This window comes from Triticum aestivum, chromosome 4B (genome assembly GCF_018294505.1).
Source record: "Triticum aestivum cultivar Chinese Spring chromosome 4B, IWGSC CS RefSeq v2.1, whole genome shotgun sequence".
Classification (NCBI taxonomy): Eukaryota; Viridiplantae; Streptophyta; class Magnoliopsida; order Poales; family Poaceae; genus Triticum; species Triticum aestivum.
In genome coordinates this window covers 84,653,125-84,660,220 of record NC_057804.1, presented here as the reverse complement: position 1 = coordinate 84,660,220, position 7,096 = coordinate 84,653,125, and positions in this window count along the sequence as shown.

Sequence of the window (7,096 nt, the reverse complement as noted above, 5' to 3'; positions counted from 1 at the left end):
AGGAAGCAGAAGAGCAAGTTCGCATGATTCGTGAAAAGTTGAAAACAGCCCAATCTCATCAAAAGAGTGAATATGACCGAAAACATAAGGCTATGACTTTTGAGGTTGACGAGAAGGCTTACCTTCGGGTTACTCCTCTGAAGGGAACCCATTGTTTCGGTATCAAAGGCAAATTGGCTCCTCGCTACATTGGACCCTTTCGTATTCTCGCTAAACGAGGAGAAGTTGCCTACCAATTGGAACTACCTCCGCACCTCTCCAGAGTCCACGATGTCTTCCACGTTTCCCAACTCAGGCGTTGCTTCTCAGATCCTATCCGTGGAGTGGACCACGAAATGCTTGATCTTCAAGATAACCTCACCTATCGAGAGTACCCCATTCGTATCCTCGATCAAGCCGAGCGTACCACTCGATGTCATAATATCAAGTTTCTCAAGGTTCAATGGTTGCATCATTCTGAGAAACAAGCAACTTGGGAAAGGGAGGATCGTCTTCGACTCGAGTACCCCGCCTTCTTTCCGGAGGAACCTAAATCTCGGGACGAGATTCTTTTGAGTGGGGGTGAGTTGTCACACCCTAGCTAGTTCATGCATTAGAGTGTTGCATCATGTGTATTTCTTTCATCAGAAACTTGAAATGGGGATGACAGAACCCCCAGCCCCCTCTGAAACCAACTAGGGTTTAGTAAAAATATTTTCAATGAACCTGAAATGCCCTTCTAAAATGTCCATCATTTTTGCCTTGGTTCAGAGCCTCTGTCAAAAGTGGTGCACAATTTTCTAGGTCATCCTAGGGTTTTTGAATTAAATCATAAATATTTGAGGTTGGGCATTTAAATTATATAAATTATTTTAAATGCTCAAATATTCCCAAACTAAAATGTTCCATGCTGGATATATTCCAGTTAGTGGCCATGAGCAGTTTGGGGAATTTTGGAGTTGTCTAGGTATTTTTAATAAGTCCACAAAGTTACAGAATAAATAAAAAAGATGAATAAAAAAAGAGAGAGAGGGAACTAACCTGGCAGCCCACCTAGCCAGCCCACCAGCCGGCCCAGCCCAGCAGCCGCTCCAGCGAGCTGCTTGCCTTCGCCAGGCAGGCAGGCAGGTGCTCGACGGCGACGCCAGCGCGCGCCACGCAGCTGCCCGCCGCCCTGCTTTCTCCCCTCGCCTTGCTGTTGGCCTGGATGACCTCCATGTCGTGCCCCGAAGCCCGTGGACACATCCATTCCCCCTTGCCTCTCTCCCTCGCTCTCCCACACCATGGCCGACGCCACCGCAGCCGCACCGTCGCCGTAGTCGCGCTCTCCGTCGTCCTTGCGCCGTGCCACCGTGTCCAGGAGCTCCGCCGCCCTCCTCTTCTTCGAGCTAACCGAGCCCCGAGCGCTCACTTTCCCCGAGGCGTCTGCACCGACCTCGCCCATCTCCGCCATCGCCGGAGATCCCCTTCGACGTCACCGCCGCACTAGCTCGTCTCCGACCGCGCCGTTTGCTTCCTCGAGATCGCCGTGAGCCCAGCTACCTCTCCCCCTTTCCTTTCTCGCTTCCGAGCCCCGTAGCGACTGCACGAAGCTCACCCGCACACGCCGCCGCGGAGCTCGTCGTCGACGTGACTCCGGCCACCCACTGGCCACACCACCATGTCCAACACACTCACCGCACTCGCAGGAACCTGTAGCACCTGACCACGAGCCTCGCCGTGCCCCGTAGCCTCGGGTTCATCCTCACCCGAACTCCGGCGACCGCCAAGGTCGTCGCCGGCGCCGTTTCCGGCCACCCCAAGCTCAACCAACACCACCAAGAGCTGTGGCTTGCCCCCAGCTACACGTAGATGCCCTCCGCGGCTCTTTTGGTCGCCGGAATGCACAAAACCACTCCCGCCGCCGCGTTCGGCCTCGCCGGTGGCTAAACACCGGCGAGTTGACCCCGCTGACCCTCGTTTGACCATGGGTGGGCCCAGTTTGACCCCCCTGGGTCAATGACAGGTGGGGCCCAGCCCTGTTAACTAATCAGGATTAGTTTTAACTAATAATTAGTTAAACTAATTACACTGACACACGGGACCCACTAGTCAGGGTTGACCTGGACTGTTCCGTTGACCGCTGACGTCATCCTGACGTAATGCTGACGCAGTAATTCATTTAACTGGAATTATTTTTATACAGGAAATTCCAGTAAATACCACAAACTTTAAAAAATCATAGAAATTAATCTGTAACTCCAAATGCAAAGTTTTATATATGAAAAATGATCAGAAAAATCCAATCTATGCATCTGTACTGGTTTCATGCATGTCTAAGCAAGTTAACTTGATGTTTAGTGCAGAACAAGATAAAGCACTTAAAGGGGCCATTTATGAGTTTGAAACTTCAATCTTTGATTCAAAATGGTTCAAACCCATCTGGTCTTAGTTGCATTAGCCAAATACACTCATTTTGCCATGACTCATGCATGCATCATATTGTTGCATATTGTTTGTTGATGTTGTGTATCGGTGCTCTTTGCGGCAGGATCTGCCCCCGAGGAGTACCACGATTAGCCTAGCGAAGATCAATATCAGTGCATCGACCCATCAGGCAAGCAACCAACCATTTGATCATATCGATACAATCCCATGTTCTCGCTTCTGCTCTCTTATACTGCATTAAGACAACGCGTTTCAAACTGCAGAGTGCTAGGTAGTTGAACCCATTTCCTCTGCATGACTTGTCATTGCCACAGTAATTAGAAGAAACCCACTAGCATGTGTAGGAGTTGATTGAGCCATATGTATGTGTTGTACCTACCTTGCTATGCCTGCTATGCTTAGAGTCGTGTCAGGTCTGGTTCATCTGGGTGATGGGCTAGAGTGAAATGATCTTGTCGGTAATGAGAGGGATGTGTTGAACACGATTTGGTAAAGGTATCGATGAGAGGCCATGTAGGAGTACATGGTGGGTTGTTTCATTGAAGCCGACCTTAAGCACTGAGATCTATATTTGTGATTTAAGATTCAGCTACTACCATGCATTGGGCCCTGAAATATGACCCCGCTCGACTTCTTATCCACCCTAGTCCTCTGTCCAGGAGTTGCAAGTAGTTTATGGTGTTTGTAGCTTACTGGAGGCTGTGGGCACCGCTGACCCGCGGGGTGGGATGTGATGCGGTAGGTACGTGGCACGATGTACCGGATGCCCGTTAGGTATCTCGGAACCCTGCACACATCGTTCGGGGCCGTATGTGGAAACCTCGGCCGGACTCCCTGCGGATGGAACCTGAATAGGCGATAAACCTGGACTAGAGACTTAGGTGTTTAGGTAGGTCGTGGTCTACACCCACGTCGGCTTTCGCTTGAAGTCTGCCGAACACATGTCGTGTGCAGACGCTAAGTGGTGGAAACATGTATGAAGAAGTACACCCCTGCAGGGTTAACATTATCTATTCGAATAGCCGCGTCCGCGGTAAAGGACTACTTGGTTGCCTATACAGTTCATAGACAAGTAAATGGATACTACTAAAATCCTCAAGATAAGCGTGAGTGCCGAGGATGGCTCTTCCGTAGGATGACGGAGGTGGATCCTCGGTGGTGTATTGAAGTGGTGTGTAGTGGACTCGAGTGCGCAAAACCATTTCAAGTTGGTGTCTCGTAAGATAGCTTAGCCAAGAGTCAAAGCTGGCTTGCTATAATAATCCCACCAACCCTTCTTGATAATGTGCATGTATGTAGGATCTGATGTAAGTCTTGCTGGGTACCTTTGTACTCATGTTGCTATAATTTACATTTTTACAGAAGACGCTGCAACCCCTTCTGATGGGTTCTTCGTAGATGTTGGTATCGATGAGTAGGCTGGAGCCCAGGTGGTGATCCTGAGCTTATGAAGGACCATGTAGTATAGCCAGGCTTACACAAGCCTCTTTTGTTTTACTAGATGTCTGTACCCAGACATGTCCCTTCCGCTGTTGGCTTGTATGGTTTGTATGACTTGAATGCTGGGTCGTGTGACCCGAACTTGTGTGTATGCTATGTATGGCTCTCTGAGCCTTTAAATAAAGTACTTGTGTCGTAGAGTCATGTTGTGATGCCTTGTTGTATTTGCACATATCGAGCATATTGTGTGTATGATTGAAATGCTTGATATGTGTGGGATCTGACTATCTAGTTGTTTATCCTTAGTAGCCTCTCTTACTGGGAAATGTCTCCTAGTGTTCCACTAAGCCTTGGTATCTTGCTACTGCTCTAGAACACTTAGGCTGGCCGGCATGTGTCCTTTTTCGTTCCTATGTCTGTCCCTTCGGGGATATGTCACGCGATGGATACCGGAGTCCTGTTAGCCCGCTACAGCCCGGTTTACCAGAGTCCTACTAGCCCAATGCTACAGCCCGGATTCACTCGTTGATGACCGACACGTTCGATGCTAGGTCATGGATGCCTGTCCCTGTAAGTTTGTGCCACTCTGGGTTCACGACTAGCCATGTCAGCCCGGGTTCTTTGTCATATGAATGCTAGCGGCACTATCATATACGTGAGCCAAAAGGCGCAAATGGTCCCGGGCCAGGTAAGGTGGCACCCGTGGGAATACCGTGCGTGAGGCCGCAAAGTGATATGATGTGTTACATGCTAGATCGGTGTGACTTAGGATCGGGGTCCTGACAGTTTGCCCGGTTTACTGCGAAGACATGATATATATATAGTAAAATAACTACAGCATCGTGAATAAGAAAAAACCTAGACTATACAATAAAGAAATTACGGCATATTACATCCACTGGGCATGAAAGTTCGCCACTATGATAATAAAGCACAAGCAGATAACATATTACATACACTGGGCATCAAAGATCGCCATCAGTGCAAATGAACACGCTGACAAAACAATATACAAAACCGACAACACTTCAATAGAGTTCAAGAAAGGTTAGCCCTGCTCGGGAGCTGCAGCGCAAGGAGGTGAGCAAGCTAATGAGGCTGCGCTTGTTTGACACTTATATCCTCCTCACTCTAAAAGATAAACAAGCAGACAGATGATGGGTTTTGCACATATAAGTATCAGTGCTGACAATTTATCGCATTTCTTATTGACAAATAAAGTGACACAATTTAAAATAGCATTAACACAATATGGTATTGTTCGGGTCAAGACATGACAGGAAAGGACATTTTGAAGGAGTTGGCAGCTTCATGACACCACTGGATTACAGATCAAGAACTCATAATTATCAATGGTTAGTGTGCTGTCAATTTATCCCATTTCAGATTAGCAAATAAAGAGATGGATTAAATAGTAGTAGAATGACATGACATTGTTCAAGTTAATACATTGCAGAATATGACACTGTGATGTAGTGGGTAGCTTCACCACACCACTGGATTACGGATCAAGAACAGAAGCATACATGCGGTGCAAAAGAAGATCACTTGCTATGTATAGTTTAATTTACATGGTATGAAGAAGGAACTTGGTTGTACAACTTAAAACTTAAATTGAGAAGGACAAACTTTTGTTTATGAACTATATAATAAACTTTAAACATGCAATTTGATGCAAACACCAAAAATAAACAGCTGTTGCAGTCATGCCTAACCAAATATACACAACAAAGTTTGAAGTCTTGAGAAGGACAAACTTACATTATTGGTGAAGACACGCTCAATAAAGCCCTTGTCCATGCTGATGGGGGGGGAGCAATTCAAGAAGTTTACCACAGAATCTTCTTCATAAGCATTGCCTTTATCCTACATTTTGTTAAGAGTAAATATAGATGTGATAATATAAGAAAAAATGGAGAATATTTAAGATAAGATGAAGAGTGATGCTACATAACCAAGTAGCTATAAATGTAAGTACAGTGATACAGGCAAAAAGGTACAACCAAGAGCAATGCAGAGCTAAACTTGTTCAGTACCATCGGTGTTATCCAACCTTATGGTAAGAGTAAATATAGATCTGATGTGTAGAAAATGGAGGGCAAAGAAAAATAAGCTGCAGAGTGATGGTACATGAATAACTACCTGTAAATATAAGTACACTGATAAAGGACAGCAGGTACTTACAAGAACAGTGCAGAGCTAAAAAAATTCATTGGGATTGGATATATTCTACACTAATGTAACCATTCATACAGATAAGATAATTTGGAGCGAACAATTGATAAGCAAGCTATCATGCATACTGCTGTCACATAATGAACCAGGTATGTATGCAAGTACAGTGATACAGGACAATAGGTACTAACAAGAGCAAAGCAGTGGGCAGCATATTTGCGATATCCTGTCGTTCTTTTCAAGCCGAAATTCTTCTTCGAGCAGATTTCCTACAAAAAAGATCTGTAAGGCACATGCGGAAAAGTAGAAGTTCAAATTTCATGTGATATCATAGACAGTACCTCATCCTGGGAACGAGACTAGTGCATAACAATGTTTTTACATTCAATGTCTTCTAAATTTAGCATAGGAGACTTCACCAGAAATTTGTTTATAGAGTTTCCATCAAAGTGTGATTTCCTCAGGTAACACCGATACTGCTGCAATGCTTCCTTGAAAAGCGCAAGCAAGCTTTGCTCGTCATGACTATACAGATTGACCCTCGCCTACTTACAATGATGTAATGTAAATCATTGATGTGTTCAATCAGCAGAAAACAGGAAAATAATCACCATGAATAATACCACTTACACATAAGTGGGACAGGAAGATGTGAAAATGGTGTTTGTCTTCACTATAATCTTCCCATGATGGTAATATATGCATGTAGTCCCTAACAACATTGAAAGCATTGTCTTTTAAACTGGGAATAACTAGAATGGGGTTCCAATCTGCAGAAATTGGCTATCTTTGCAGTTGGGATAGGTCTTCGGCCGGTGGACTTGCCATACTTTTTGCTCGAGTGGGATTTTTTTGTGGTACGGTTGGTGCTACGGCAACTAAAGTCGGCATACCTTTTGCTGGAGTGCAGGTCTTGTGTGCTGGGGCTAGTGGTGTGGCCAGTGAAGTATGGGTATAGTCTATTGGAGTCGGTCCTACATTTTGTGTCACTGGTTGTGTAGCCAATATAAGTGGGGTGTTGTCTGATTTCTCCGGCACCACCACATTTTTCAAGGACTTTCCCGGTGCTCCTTTA